Here is a 16,223-nt window from a genome sequence, read left to right as displayed (position 1 = left end):
AATAAACATTGTTATAAAGCACAGGTGGTCTTCAACTATGAATCTAGACTGCTTAGTGATATTAATTGACAGCTCACAAACTAAAAAAAGGAGAGAAAAACATACCATTTAAACCCCTACCCACAGCACAAACAGTAAAACAACTAGTACTAGGGGGTCTTATGCCCAAACTGAACCTAGGCAAGAAGTCAGTTATATACTGACTAAGCTTGAGAGACCAAGTAGAGTAGAGATAGTGATCCGGAGGAACCAACAGCAGGTTATGTACTGCAGAGCCCTCTCAAAGGAGGGAGCATATCAAACAGCATATGGTGGAATATTGCATATAAGTGAATAAGTTTCACCAGCATGGTAACATATTATGCTAGCAAATCAGACAGTGATCCATAGGGAGTGTTCTCACAAAGTAATAGACGTTAAGTACCATTGGAAGGATCAGACATAAGTTCAAAAGTGGATGGATTATTGCTTAGTATCAAGCCAGTCCACCGCTTCCTTAGGATCAGTGAAAAAGAGAGTTTCATTGCCATCAACTATGCGTAGCTTAGCTGGGAATTGCATAGAATAAGGAACATTGGCATTTCTAAGCCTGCGCTTAATATCTATAAAGGAAGCACGTTTCTTCTGTAGTTCTTGTGAATAACCAGGAAACATCATAATTTTAACATTATCAATACTTAGGTCTTCTTTATTGCGCGCAAGACGAAAGATAGTGTCTCTATCTCTACAGTTCAGGATTCTTGCCAAAAACGAACGTGGGGGTCTGCCAGGCTGTGGCTTGCGCGCCGGGACCCTATGAGCCTGTTCAACAACGAATGCTTTAGACAGATTTTCATCACCAAGCTGTTGCAATAGCCAGTGTTCAATAAATTCCTCTGGCCTGTTACCCTCTGCTCCCTCCGGTATCCCCACAAACCGCAGATTGTTACGGCGGAGCCGGTTTTCCATATCATCTGACTTAGCATGGTTGGCAGTAGATTCTTGTTGTACCATACGAATCTTTGCAACATAGGAGCTATTGTATCTTCAATGTTGGAGACTCTTGTCTCAAGCTCCGCAGTACGCTCACGCCGTTTTTGCATGTCCTGCCTAATTAGGCCCACATCGATTTTAACTTCCTCCACCTTTGTGGTAACCACTGTACGGGACTCAGTGATGGCGGCCAGTAGCTGCATATGAACATCTTTAAGCATAAGTACGGCTTCTTCACTGACCCCTGTCTCATCTACCGCATCCCAGCTAGCTACGTTGTCCTCCATGTTTAAGGGTAATGTCTCATCTAGTGAGGTATCAAAGGCCTGGTAAGCGGGATTAGTTACTGTGACACAAGATGGCGGAGGGTTTATTTCCACTGCGTGTGAGCTGCCAGCGTGGTCTATTGACGTGCTGTCTGTAATTTACCTTTTCGCCACTAGATGTCGCTAGAAACACAATCCTCAATTACCAAGTATACATATATGCGTCCAGTGTCCAGTTACACTTAAAGGGAAGGTTCAGGGAGGGTGGGTAAAAAATCAAAATCAATTTCCACTTACCTGGGGCTTCCTCCAGCCCGTGGCAGGCAGGAGGTGCCCTCGCTGCCGCTCCGCAGGCTCCCGGTGGTCTCCGGTGGCGCGCCCGACCTGGCCAGGCCGGCTGCCAGGTCGGGCTCTTCTGCGCTCCAAGTCCTGGTACTTCTGCGTCCCACGCCGGCGCTCTGACGTCATCGGACGTCCTCCCCGCTCTATTGCGCATGCGCAGAACTACTGCGCATGCGCAGTAGAGCCCGGAGGACGTCCGATGACGTCAGAGCGCCGGCGTGGGACGCAGAAGTACCAGGACTTGGAGCGCAGAAGAGCCCGACCTGGCAGCCGGCCTGGCCAGGTCGGGCGCGCCACCGGAGACCACCGGGAGCCTGCGGAGCGGCGGCGAGGGCACCTCCTGCCTGCCACGGGCTGGAGGAAGCCCCAGGTAAGTGGAAATTGATTTTTTTACCCACCCTCCCTGAACCTTCCCTTTAAGGTGGCCACTAACAAACCAATTGCTAGTGAAAAATCTTTCGAGCAATCAGATAATTCTGATCAGAAGTGAAATCATTCACTACACCATCAATAAACCAATCTTTGCTTCCTATCCATCACAAACAAGAAGAAAATCCAAATTTTGGTTTCACGAACATCCAATCGGACAACTATTTTTATAATCATTCATAATCGATTGTGCCCATCAACAGAGATTATTTATAACCAATTCAATCAGAATTTTTGATCGCTCTAACAATTTTTCGCTAGAAATTGGATCATTAGTGGCCACCTTTATGCAGTGCCTACCTGGATGACTGAAGTGGTTAATATGTAAATACAGCAGCTATGCAATAAAATGCAATGGCAGATTTCAAATCAGATAAACTGTAATTTGGGAATTTGTAATTTGCAATTCAATATTACTTGTGCACAAAAGCAAATATTATAACTGTATGGGTAATACAAAGTAGAAAAACACTTTATTAATGAATGTTATGTCAGAGATTTATCCCATTGTAAAATCAAGTGTAATTTCTACTGGTACTAAGTGGCAGACCAGGAAAACAATGAGTATCTGGCAGATATTGATTGTTTACACGATCTACAATATATTGTACAGCGTATAGCTAGCATTAGGAAAATTTATGTAATATAAATTTATGAGATCTAGCTGTAAAGATACGCATATACTACACAATGTTTTTAATAGAATGGACATTAGATTCTACTGAAAATCTATTACAACTACAGCATTTATGATCAATGTTATGATCGAAATATCACTCGGTTATTGAAGAGACATGCCCATTCTTTAAAGAGGAGCTGTTAGGTATAAGGTCTCAGAGAAAATAAACACATATATCAGTAGCTAAAGATTGGCTGTACTTACATTACACATGCATTTCACTGTCCACGTTTGGATTTCACAGAATTTGTATATAGTATATGCAGAGATAGATGCTCCTGACAGCTCATGGCAGGCTCCATGTTTTTCTGTCAAATGTGTCGTCATGTCCTGCCTGCTTCCTGATCACAGATAAGCTTGTACTTGAACAACACAGTGTGCAGTGAATATTAATGAGCCATGTGGCTAGGAACAATAGCTGACTCCTGCAGTGTACTCTGCCCCGAGATTTATCAGTGCTACACGCTGGACTGATTACAAGCTGCTGTAACGTCTCATTAGCAGCCGAGGGGAGGGCCCCAGAATGCTTTGCAGTTTAGTATGCGGCTTGCGTCCTTATGGGTCTATAACAGCCTTGCTGATAAGCACACATCAAAGGTAACTGAGATTTTTATCTTCACTAATGGCTTTATGGCTTCCTTCTAAACTGTTTAACACAGGAGAATAGAGGTTTAAATTAGCTTATGCAGCCTGACAGTTACTCTTTAAACAATTTATGCCAACTGGTGTCATACTCTAAAAAGTGTAAAAAACAAACAAACAAACAAACAAAAAAGGCACAGTGTCAGGCTACATTTAATGCCACGATCTTACCTCAAATAAAATAATTCAATTAACCTTCCTGGCGGTTTGGGGTAAGCTGGCTGGGCCGCTGGGCCGATCTGCGTAATTTTTTTTTTTGCTGAACGCAGCTAGCACTTTGCTAGCTGAGTCAGCACACCAAACGCTGCCGCCCCGTGCCGATTCGCCGCTATCCGCGCCGCCGCAGAGCCCCCCCCCCCTAGACCCCTGCGCTGCCTGGCCTATCAGGAGGCGATCGGAGGGGCTGGGGGGATGCCGCTGAGCAGCGGCTATCATGTAGCGAGCCCTAGGCTCGCTACATGATTTAAAAAAAGAAAAAAGCAAAAAACCGGCAGCGCTGCCCCCTGGCGGTTTTTAATATACCGCCAGGGAGATTAAAGGGAATCTGAAGTGAAAATAAACGTATGATATAATGATTTGTATGTGTAGTACTGCTAAGAAATAAAACATTATTAGCACAGATATGAGTCTCATATTGTTTCCAGTACAAGAGGATGTCACAAGAGCCCCACTGGCCGTGAACACGCAAAACCGTCCGATCCGATTCTAGCACACAGATTGAGAGCTATGGACGCAATCTGCGTAGAATTGGCGGAGTTTGAGCGTCACGACGCAGTAGGGAGCCTGTGAGGTTACGAAAATACACTTTTACTCCAACCCAGGGGTAGATTTGCCACCATCTCTGTTTTCTATCAGCCCAGAGAAAACTGCTAACTGGCTATAGACCTGTGAAACAAACAACCGGTTAAAACTGTGCAATTCCTATCTATCTATCAAAACAGTAGCGTCCCTTCGGAAGTTTAGGTCTCGTCTGTGTATACTGAATAGAAGGTTTTACTGAGAGGTAAAGACCTTTTAAAAAGCCTTTATTTGTTACAATATAAATAATTAATATATACAGACAATCGTGAACAATTAAACGATGAGAGACAGTGATAACACAGTACATAAAAGAAAAGGGATAAAAAGAACGAATACTTATGATTCTGTGGAAAGTCCGTTCGGGAAAAGACAAAGTTCCTTTGTTGCAGTTAGTTCGCAATATGGCCGAACCACATGGCCGTTGCTCCGCCTGCAAGATGGCCACTGCTATTTCCCCAAGCAGTGGCAGTCATTTCGGTATGATGGAAAGTGGGGGAATTGGCTGGGAGTCCTCATGCAATCAGTTTTGAGCACTGACATTTCTGGGCGGAGTCTCAAGCTCAGCCCAGGGGCGTGTCAGGCAGTGAGTTCTCAGGGGAGGAACTTCCAACCATCCACAAAATATGTCCAATTTCATATCCCGCCGGGGTTTTGTCGCACATGCAAACCGATTTCATATTCAGATTGGGCTGAGAATACACGTTCATAGGACATCAAACTTGCAATATTTGGGGCGCACGGGGACCCCATTATTCATATCTCAGCCCCTGCTCGGGTTACCTGGCTATGTCTAGTATCACCATATTCTACAGAATTAGGGAAACAAAATTACGTAATTTTCATATTCCTCCTATGGATGGTATTTGCAAAATGTGACAAGTTAACACCATGCATTCCATATTCAGTCTAGTCGGTGCCGTCAAGACTGGGAGGAATGTAGGTGTCAATAGACCTCATGCTGTGCTAGCTTCCCCTGTTGAATAGACTGTTGGTATTTCAGCTCTGCCCAATTAGCACATTAGTGTCACCAGAGCTTTTCCGGGAGCCTTAAAAGGATTTCTTGCTAAACCAGGTTGCTTTAGCCATATGCTAACGCAGGCCCATTCAGCCCTCATGGCAAAAAGGGGGGAAGGCAGGAAGGAAAAACTTCTATTTAAAAATAAAGAATGTCAGTTTTCCGATCACGGTTGCGATCGGACAATCGGCCGCGAATCCTCGGACGACTGGGCGTCGCCCGGCGTCACACCTCCCCCTTCCCGAGCTCTGCTCAGGGAGGTGTCAACAGGACGCCTTCCGTAGCAGCTATTGGCGCTGTTGGGTCGGGTTCCCCCTGACACCGCGACAGCCCATCAGCGTTTTGGTGTCGGCTGCCTGCTTTGTGTTGGATCGTAAAGTCGTACTGCTGCAATGACAGGCTCCACCGTAGGAGCTTGCCGTTGGTTCCAGCAGTACGGTTTAGCCAACTCAGGGGATTGTGATCAGTGACGATCGTGAAGGAGCGGCCGTACAGATACGACTGCAGTTTCTGTAGGGCCCACACGATCGCCAGGCACTCCTTTTCAGTTGTGGAGTAGGCTACCTCTCGGGGCAGGAGCTTCCGGCTCAGGTAGAGGATAGGGTGTTCATCCCCCTTTCCATCCACCTGGCTGAGGACTGCGCCGAGACCGTAGTCAGAGGCATCGGTTTGCACCACAAACCGACGACTGAAGTCTGGGGCCTGAAGCACAGGGGCGCTTGCGAGGGCCTGCTTCAAGGCCTGGAAGGCATTCTCGCAAGCGGGGGTCCAGCTAACAACCTTGGGGTGCTTCTTGCTAGTGGCATCGGTCAGGGGCTTCGCCAGTGTACTATAGGCGGGAACAAATTTCCTATAGTAGCCGGCGGTCCCCAGGAACGCCTGGACCTGCTTTTTCGTGATAGGTCGAGGCCATGCCAGGATGGCGTCCACCTTTCCCGTGTCAGGTTTCAGGGTGTTACCCCCCACCCGGTGACCTAAGTACTGCACCTCGGTCATGCCAATCTGACACTTACTCGGTTTAACCGTCAGATTGGCCATGGCCAGCCTCTCTAGTACCTGGGACAGGTGTTTGAGGTGTTCTTCCCAGGTGGGGCTGAACACCGCAATGTCATCCAGATACGCTACAGCGAACCCTTGCATTCCCTCTAGCAGGTCGTTCACGGCCCGCTGAAACGTGGCCGGGGCGTTCTTCATCCCAAAGGGCATCATCGTGAACTCGAAGAGGCCGAAAGGGGTGATGAAGGCCGACTTTTGCCTCGCGTCAGGTGCAAGTGGTATCTGCCAATACCCCCGGCTCAGATCCATGATTGATAGGTACCTGGCTGATGCCAGTGTATCTAGCAGCTCATCAATGCGAGGCATGGGGTAGGCGTCTGTAGTGGTGATGGCGTTCAGTTTCCTGTAGTCTACGCAGAACCGAGTTGTCTGGTCCTTCTTGGGGACCAGGACAACAGGGGCTGCCCAGGCACTACTGGACTTTTGAACCACCCCTAACTCCAGCATCTCCCTCACCTCCTTCTGCATGTCCGCCTGTACCTCGGGAGAGACACGGTAAGCGGATTGCCTGATGGGGGGATGGGTACCTGTATCTACCCCATGCACCACCATACTGGTCCGCCCCGGGATACCGGAGAAGGTGTGCTGGTACTGGCCCAGCACCTTCTGTAACTGCTCTTGCTGGGCTGAGGCGAGCTGTGGATTGACGTTTAGGTCGCCGTCCACATCTCGTACGTCAGCCAGCAGGTCTAACAGGGGGTCTGCCTCTCCCTGCTCTAACCGGCTGCACACTGGCAGCGCATACTGGGTCCTGTCATGGTGGGCCTTCAGCATGTTTACATGAAAGCTCTTCTGCTTCCTGCCCCCCATGTTCACTAGATACGTCAGAGGGTTTAACCGCTGCACTACAGTAAAAGGCCCCTCCCAGGCTGCTTGCAGCTTGTTCTGCCTCACGGGAAGAAGGGCATATACCTTGTCACCCACATCAAATGACCGCTCTCCAGCAGTGCGGTCGTACCATGCTTTTTGTTTGGCCTGAGCCTGGGCCAGGTTGTTGGTCACTACTGCGGACAGGGACTCCATTTTGTCCCTGAACTTGAGGACGTAATCGACCACGGAGACATCAGTGGGGTCGCCCTTGCCCTCCCATGTCTCCCGCATCAATTGTAAGGGTCCTCGGACATTCCTCCCATACAGGAGTTCAAACGGGGAAAACCCGGTTGACTCCTGCGGCACCTCCCTGTACGCAAACAACAGATGAGGCAGGTATCGTTCCCAGTCCCCACCTTGCGACTCAACAAACGTGGTCAGCATTTGCTTCAGCGTCCCGTTGAACCGTTCACACAGTCCATTGGTCTGCGGGTGGTAGGGACTGGAGACAATGTGCGTCATGTGTATCTTTTTGCACAGGGCCTCCATGAGTTCGGACATAAACTGGGATCCCTGATCGGAGAGCATCTCCGCAGGGAACCCGACTCGGGAGAAAATGTTAAGTAGCGCGTCTGCTACCTTGTCCGCCCTCAGGGAGGAAAGCGCCATGGCCTCAGGATAGCGGGTGGCGTAATCCACCACCGTCAGGATGTACCTTTTGCCACTGCTGCTGGGAGTGGGCAATGGTCCAATTATGTCGACTGCCACTCTGTGAAAGGGCTCACCTATGATTGGCAGTGGACACAAGGGAGCCTTGCGGGGGTTCCCAGCCCGTTTTACCTTTTGGCAAACAGTACATGAGCGGCAATAGTTGGTCACATCGATCCGCATCCTGGGCCAGTAGAAATGACCCTGGATACGGTCAAGTGTCTTGTGGATTCCCAAGTGCCCTGCCAGGGGAATGTCATGTGCGGACTTCAGCACATGCCCCCGGAAGGCACTGGGTACCACAAGCAACTTGGTACCCACACTTGTTTCACCTTCGGTGGGCTGTACAGGCTCGCTGTACAGCTTACCACCTTCCCAATATACCTTGAAGGTACCTTCATTCGTGAGGGGCTCAGAAGCCTGTCTTCTGAGTGCCTCGAGGCTAGGGTCAGTCTGGAGTGCTTGCACAAATGCAGCACTCTCGCTCTCAGCCAGCTGGCCCGTGGCATATGCAGTTAGTGGCTGAAGGCTACCATCCCTGTGGTCAGAGGAGGGGGAGGAGGCCGGAACCTCTTCCACCTGCTCTGAGCCCAGGTTCTGAGCAGCGCGGCTGCGTGTTACTGCCAGTACAGGTACACCTTCAGACTGGCACATACTGGCATTACTCACATCCTGGCTGCATGCATGAATTACAGTGACAGGTACAACAACATTTTCATCACAAACAATCGGTATATCAAACACAGGTACCTGTGACACAGGTACTATTGGACTCGGTACCCCTGGACTGGGCACATTCAACCCACCTCCCCCCTGTTCTTGCCCCTTGGTGCAAAGTACCTTAGTGTGGGCGGAGAGTCCGTCTCCCTCCTGGCAGTCTGAGGGGCTTGGGGCAGGTTCATAATGGGACACAAGCTTGCCCAGGTCGGTCCCCAACAAAACTGGGACCGGCAGTTGGTCCAGGACCCCAACAACCTTCTCTTGAACCCCCACCCCCCAATCGATGGACACCCGAGCCTGGGGAATGCGAGAAAGAGTGCCCCCCACTCCAGTGAGGGTAAGGTATTTGTCAGGGAGGATATTTTCCGTCGGGACCAGGTGCGCACGCACCAGGGTGACATCCGCTCCAGTGTCGCGGAAACCGGTAACAAGCTGGTCGTTCACTGTAACCAGCTGGTGGTTGCTCGTAGCGGAGTGGATCCCTCTCCCACCTGCGAACATGACGTTGTTGGGTGCTCCCGGCTGGGGTGCGCTGGCTGGCGGCAGTTGCCGTGGGCGAGGTGTAGGTGGTGCAGGAGCTGGCGCTGTCTGCCTCCGCTCCGGGCAGTTAAACTTCATGTGTCCGGGCTTGCGGCAAAAGTGACAGGTGATGCCCTCTGTTACTGCAGGCCTGGACGCAGCAGCTGCGCTGGATGGCCTCTGGGGCGCACGGCTCACAGAGGTAGGAGAGTCTGCAAAATTGTGGGACTGACCTCCTCTCCAGCTAGATGGGGCAGTCCTGCGGGTCTCCGGCACCCTGGTCGTTGCAAAGGTCTCAGCGAGGTCTGCAGCGACCGTCGCTGACGCCGGTCGGCGCTCCAGCACAAACTGGCGTACATCAGCCGGGCAAATGTTCAGAAACTGCTCCAGGACGATTAAGTCCTCCAGGACACCGTAAGACCCTGTAGTGAGGCCTAGCGTCCACTGGCGGAGTGTGGTGAGCAGACTGCTGACCACATCTTGATAAGAATCAGTAGATTTTTTCTGCCAGGACCTGAACCTTTTCCGGTAGGCTTCTGGCGTCAGCTGGTACTTAGTGATTATAGCCTCCTTTATAGCGGTATAATCATTGTCCTTTTCCACAGGCAGCTCTGAGAAAGCATCAAGCGCTTTGTAGCGCAGCAAGGGTGTCAGATGTCTGGCCCACTGGTCTTGGGACAGACGATACTGACGGCAGGCCTTTTCAAAAGACCTCAAAAACAAGTCAATGTCAGTGTCTTTTTCGATAATAGCAAATTTAAATTTTGCACTTACTGGAGCGGCAGTCCCTTCAGCAGGGAGGCTGGGCGTTGAACTCCGGCTGGCTTGCTGCACTTTCGCCATGTTCAGCTCATGCTGTCGTCTCTCCCGCGCCTCTGCAGATTGGCGTTCCTCTCGCTTTTGCTCCGCCATGTACTGCAGGTACTTGTCCACATCAGTTTCCATCAGCTTTTGCAATGCCTGCTGCATTACTGGATCAACATAACTGGACAGTCCAGTACTGGCCGGTTCCAGGCGAGTACTTTCAGGGGTTCTGGGGTCGGGGATCACACTGACAGCCTCCTGCGTATCTGTTGCCGCATTGCCCGCGGGTTGCTCAACCTCGGTACGCACAGGATCTTCAGTCTCTGGTTCCCCTCGACTTGCGTTAGATGAGCCGGTGTCCTCCACAGTGGACACCTCCAGCGTCCGCAGATTCTGGCTATCCCATCGGTACAAGTCCGTTATCAGGTCCTGCTGTTTCTTGCCGCGGATGTCCATGCCTCTCGCCTCGCACAGACTCTGCAGGTCGGATAGGACCATGACCTTGTAATTCCCGGACATTTCCATGCCAAATAAAAGAAAACTTAGGGGAGGGGTACTGGTTACACAGTCTCTCTGTATATATGAAAAATATATTGCACTCAGTCACTACCAACGAATTGGTTCGTTTCTCGATAGGGCTAATTCGATAGCCCTACCTGAGATACTATCAGCACACACAGATCCCAAACGCTGCCGACCACTGTCACAAGAGCCCCACTGGCCGTGAACACGCAAAACCGTCCGATCCGATTCTAGCACACAGATTGAGAGCTATGGACGCAATCTGCGTAGAATTGGCGGAGTTTGAGCGTCACGACGCAGTAGGGAGCCTGTGAGGTTACGAAAATACACTTTTACTCCAACCCAGGGGTAGATTTGCCACCATCTCTGTTTTCTATCAGCCCAGAGAAAACTGCTAACTGGCTATAGACCTGTGAAACAAACAACCGGTTAAAACTGTGCAATTCCTATCTATCTATCAAAACAGTAGCGTCCCTTCGGAAGTTTAGGTCTCGTCTGTGTATACTGAATAGAAGGTTTTACTGAGAGGTAAAGACCTTTTAAAAAGCCTTTATTTGTTACAATATAAATAATTAATATATACAGACAATCGTGAACAATTAAACGATGAGAGACAGTGATAACACAGTACATAAAAGAAAAGGGATAAAAAGAACGAATACTTATGATTCTGTGGAAAGTCCGTTCGGGAAAAGACAAAGTTCCTTTGTTGCAGTTAGTTCGCAATATGGCCGAACCACATGGCCGTTGCTCCGCCTGCAAGATGGCCACTGCTATTTCCCCAAGCAGTGGCAGTCTTTTCGGTATGATGGAAAGTGGGGGAATTGGCTGGGAGTCCTCATGCAATCAGTTTTGAGCACTGACATTTCTGGGCGGAGTCTCAAGCTCAGCCCAGGGGCGTGTCAGGCAGTGAGTTCTCAGGGGAGGAACTTCCAACCATCCACAAAATATGTCCAATTTCATATCCCGCCGGGGTTTTGTCGCACATGCAAACCGATTTCATATTCAGATTGGGCTGAGAATACACGTTCATAGGACATCAAACTTGCAATATTTGGGGCGCACGGGGACCCCATTATTCATATCTCAGCCCCTGCTCGGGTTACCTGGCTATGTCTAGTATCACCATATTCTACAGAATTAGGGAAACAAAATTACGTAATTTTCATATTCCTCCTATGGATGGTATTTGCAAAATGTGACAAGTTAACACCATGCATTCCATATTCAGTCTAGTCGGTGCCGTCAAGACTGGGAGGAATGTAGGTGTCAATAGACCTCATGCTGTGCTAGCTTCCCCTGTTGAATAGACTGTTGGTATTTCAGCTCTGCCCAATTAGCACATTAGTGTCACCAGAGCTTTTCCGGGAGCCTTAAAAGGATTTCTTGCTAAACCAGGTTGCTTTAGCCATATGCTAACGCAGGCCCATTCAGCCCTCATGGCAAAAAGGGGGGAAGGCAGGAAGGAAAAACTTCTATTTAAAAATAAAGAATGTCAGTTTTCCGATCACGGTTGCGATCGGACAATCGGCCGCGAATCCTCGGACGACTGGGCGTCGCCCGGCGTCACAGAGGAGTTAAGAAACTTCAGTTGTTATCTATGCAAAAGAGCTTCCTTGAGGTCTGCGACTTAAAGTGGTGGACGGCACTTTAGAAGCTCTTTTGGAGCTCTTATCTCTGCTGGCTTCCTTTTTCATAAATAGAACCTTAGGCTTTGTTCACATCTAAAATCAAAATCGCTGACGCCAGCAGGTTTTATTTTTTGCTCAACTTTTTTTTTGCGCCTCCTGGCGCTTACCTGCTCGCTTTGATTTTGTATAAAGCACTTTTGCAGAGCGATTCTTTTTCAGGAAGTGAACTCTTTCACCCGGAAATGAATATGGTAAATACAATGTATTTATTCATGAAAGCGCTGGGGAAATCGCTATACAAAGCTCTTTTTCAAGCACTTTGCTATTTCCCTATACCTTCCATTTAATAGCAAATCGCCCCAGGTGATATTTTCACACCTTATCAATAAAGTGCCTTTTAAGCCATAATTAAATAATTTTCACAGTACTTTTTCACTTACTCTTTGTTAATTTTCATATTGCAGAGTGCTGAAAAAGTATTTTAAACAGAAGATGAAAAATTATCTTCTGCAAGAAAAAGTGAATTAAATCAGGGCCTTAGGCCACTTTCACACTAGCACATTTTATTTGCGTTGCGTTACCCGTTTTTACCGCAGGATAATGCTAAAGCAATGAAAGTCTATGGCACATTTCCAGCCTGATGCTGTGCAGAAGTATTGCATCTGATGCAAAAACATCAGCGCATTATGGCTCAACATGTGTGGCTATGTGCGTTGACCAGAAGTCGTGTAAGTCAATGGCGCTGCAGATATTTTAAAGCATGGGTGTTGTGGTGCGCATGCACAGAAGCATATTTTTTAAAGCTGTTATAGTAAAAAGCCAGATACTTACCTAAGGAGAGGGAAGGCTCTGAGTCCTAATGAGCCTTCCCTCTCCTCTCCTGGTGCCCACGGTGCAGCACTGGCTCCCCCGTTTAAATCCCCCGCCGCAGGGGACTTCGGGAGCCCGAGTGCTCCATACTGCACATGTGCGAGGCCCTCTCTCCTGCACTCATGCGTGCACAGTATGGAGGCATCTGTCTTCGGGAGGACTCGGCTTTACAAAGTCATCTTCGCCTGGCGGAAGGAGCAGTCAAATACTGCTCCCGGGGACAGCTCTGCACCGTGGCCACCGGGAGAGGAGAGGGAAGGCTCATTAGGACCCAGAGTCTTCCCTCTCCTTAGGTAAGTATCTGGTTTCTTTTTTAAAGAAGCAGTTCCCATTGGCTTTCAATACACATCCATGCAATTCAAATTTCAGCCACAGGAAATGAGCGCTAGAGAGCCTCGCGTATAGTTTGGCTGCTGCCATGTATTACATTACCGTGCATATCTTCAAAGCCTGTATTAAGCATTTTGGTGCAGTGCGATCCTCTGATTGCTTCGCATCCAAAACGCTGGTTGCTGGTGTAAAACTGGCCTTTGTGTTTTTGCTATCAGAAAGTGGACATTTTTCTTCTTACAATACAATACAATACAATAACATTTGTAAAGCATTTTTCTTATGTTTATTAAAACGAAACTCTAAGCAAACAGCTAAGCACACAGTTGAAATAATCATTTATATGATATATATATATAATCATATGTCCAGAGGTCTGCTATAATTCTATATAATGATCTGTAGAGCCCATCATGGTAGTCACAATTCTGACTGTCTGCACATTTAGTCAAGAGACACGTATACTTAGTAGTGCTGCTGCTATGAGGCTTGCTGTGTCATCTGGCAGTTCATTAGATTGCAAATCAGAATGATCATACTTTCTGATTCATTTTGCAAATATCAAGCAGGCAACACTTCAAGCTGCAAAGCTGAAATAGGAAATAGTGGTGTCACACATTTGCCTGTGCGGTCTAGCAGAGGTATGTGCCAAATCTGACCAATCTTTTAGCAGATCAAACAGTTCACCTATTTGTATTTTAGTGGTTTGTGGTGTCACGCTTTAAATAGTAAGACGATGCTTTCCTGTGCCATTGTTAGTCAATTGCAAGCAGAAAATCAATTTTAAATTCTGCAAAAATATCGTTCACTGCACTGTGTAGTGGATGCAATGTGAGGACGTAATACTAATTAGTACAGGAACTTTGTACCTTGGACAGTTCCCCAGAGGAATCATATTACTTAGCAATAGGTGCTCAGCCCATAGGATGAGGAAGCTTGCCTTTGCTGTAAAGTTATTAATGATTTAGCTGAAGCAGTCACATGCTTGCTGTAAAATTGAAGGAACTACATTTTCCTGAATTAGAAACGCTGGAAAAATAGTGCACAAAATGGATTCCTACGAGGAAGAGGCAGATGCTGGGATGTTTAATGTCTCTTTGGGAGATGAAAGTGCAGGTAAGATGTTTTCTGCTTTCTACAACCTGTGAGATGTAAGATTACCCTGTAGTTGTGTAAGTAGGTATTGTAACATTACATGACTGCAGCTGTATTGGCATTGCTCATCTTAACATTTTAAATATCTATTGATATTCATATGGGTATCTATCTTATAGCATTTTTGTTTACCACTACTACTGTTACCACCACAACTACTGTCACTACTACTAGTCTACTACTGTTATATATAGTAGCAACCCAGGAGTACGCAAACTTTTTTTCATAAAAAGCCAGTTTACCATCCTTCAGCCCCCTCTAATTAACATGCTTCTTTTTATAATATTTCACATTATAATGCCTTTATCATAGTGTTCCTATTATAATGCCCTCTATATGTTACCCCCCCTCCCCCATTATAATGCATTAGAGTGTTCCCATTATTATGCCCTCTCTAAAGTATTCCTTACTATACTGCCCATATTACAGTGTCCTCATTATAATACCCTCTTTACAGTGCTCCCCATTACAGCCTACCCCGTTATAATGCTCTTATGATAGAACTCTTTTTAGTTCCCTCATAATAGTTCCATTGATTGGCCATTATCAGGCTTCCCATAATAGTGACCCCAGTAGTTATAGTAGTTCTGATTTCAGTGTATGTCATTATAGTGCCCCATTATTGGGCTCGTCGCTATACTGCCCCAGCTGTAATGCTCCTAACTATTGTCCCTCAGTAATGGAGCTCCCCATATATTGACCCATTAGTGCGCTCCAGTGTAATGCTCTGTAGTGTTCCTCATTGTACTGTCCTACAGGTAAAATGCCCCACATTATAATGCTCCCCATGATAATGTCCCCTCATGTTCCTTTTCATTTCCCATTGCATATGTAAGTGGTTATTCTTTCTGTGGCTCTAGTGTCACTGCTCTAATGTGTTTCCTTACATTAGCATACCTCTAGTATGGTAAAAAAAAAACCTTTGTTTTGGGACAGACCGACAGATTATCCTCGCATTCAGGCAAACAAGATCACCCCTCCTCTGGAACGCCATTCCACAACGCATCCGTCAATCTCCAACCTTTCAAATTTCTAAATGCTCCCTCTAAACTCACTTTTTCTGACAAGAAGACACTCTACCTTAGGCCATTCCCCCTTTTACCTCTGGCTAAGTTGCACTCCTACTAGATATCCTAAAAACACACTCTGCATGTAAAGGAGGCTTAGATGCTTTCCTTGCGATGAAAGACATCCATGGCTATAATTACTAGGTAATGCCCTAGTGTTGATCCAGGGATTTTATCTGATTGCCACCTGGAGTCGGGAAGAATTTTTTTCCCTTTTGGGGTTAATTGGACCATGACTTGTAAGGGTCTTTCGCCTTCCTTGGGATCAACAGGGATATGTGAGGGAGCAGGCTGGTGTTTACCTTGTTTTCTGGTTGAACTCGATGGACGTATGTGTTTTTTCAACCCAAATAACTATCATTATTATTATTATTTTTTATTTATATAGCGCCAACATCTTCCGTAGCGCTGTACATAGTACACACAAATAATGGGGAACAAATATACATAAGAAATACAAGACACTGTACAGTCATGACATTGAATAGAATAAATACAAATACATACATATTTGATGTGTAGTTGGTACATGTACATATGTTAAAATTACAGCAGTATGAGAAACACTAGGAGGAGGTCCCTGCCCTTGCGAGCTTACAATCTAAAGGACTATTTAACTATGTAACCATGTAACTGCTTTTAGTTACGTTTATTGTATACTACCCCTCCTCTTGTTTCCCCCCTATTCCTTTAGATTGTAAGCTTGCAAGGGCAGGGCTCTCTCCCCCCTTGGAATTTGTTATATTTTGTTATTCATCATGTTACTGTATATTTTATTGATTCTGTATTTTGTTACCAATTTTGTATATTGGTGTATACTATTGTCTGTATTATTATGTACCGCATCCACATGTACCTTCTTACTTTGTACAATGCCATGGAATA

General features: G+C 47.1%; 1 protein-coding gene across 1 annotated transcript in view; it reads left to right on the top strand.

Moving 5' to 3' along the window:
* Positions 1 to 14,209: 14,209 nt before the first annotated feature.
* SCOC (short coiled-coil protein) overlaps positions 14,210 to 16,223 on the top strand; it is a 92,162-nt gene continuing 90,148 nt past the window's right edge. Inside the window, exon 1 of the mRNA XM_068279621.1 lies at positions 14,210 to 14,232. The gene's annotated coding sequence lies outside the window, so the exon portion shown is untranslated. The remainder of the gene's footprint in view (positions 14,233 to 16,223) is intronic.

Source organism: Hyperolius riggenbachi, chromosome 1, assembly GCF_040937935.1.
Source record: "Hyperolius riggenbachi isolate aHypRig1 chromosome 1, aHypRig1.pri, whole genome shotgun sequence".
In the NCBI taxonomy this organism is placed as follows: Eukaryota; Metazoa; Chordata; class Amphibia; order Anura; family Hyperoliidae; genus Hyperolius; species Hyperolius riggenbachi.
This window is presented reverse-complemented; position numbering and strand designations above follow the sequence as displayed.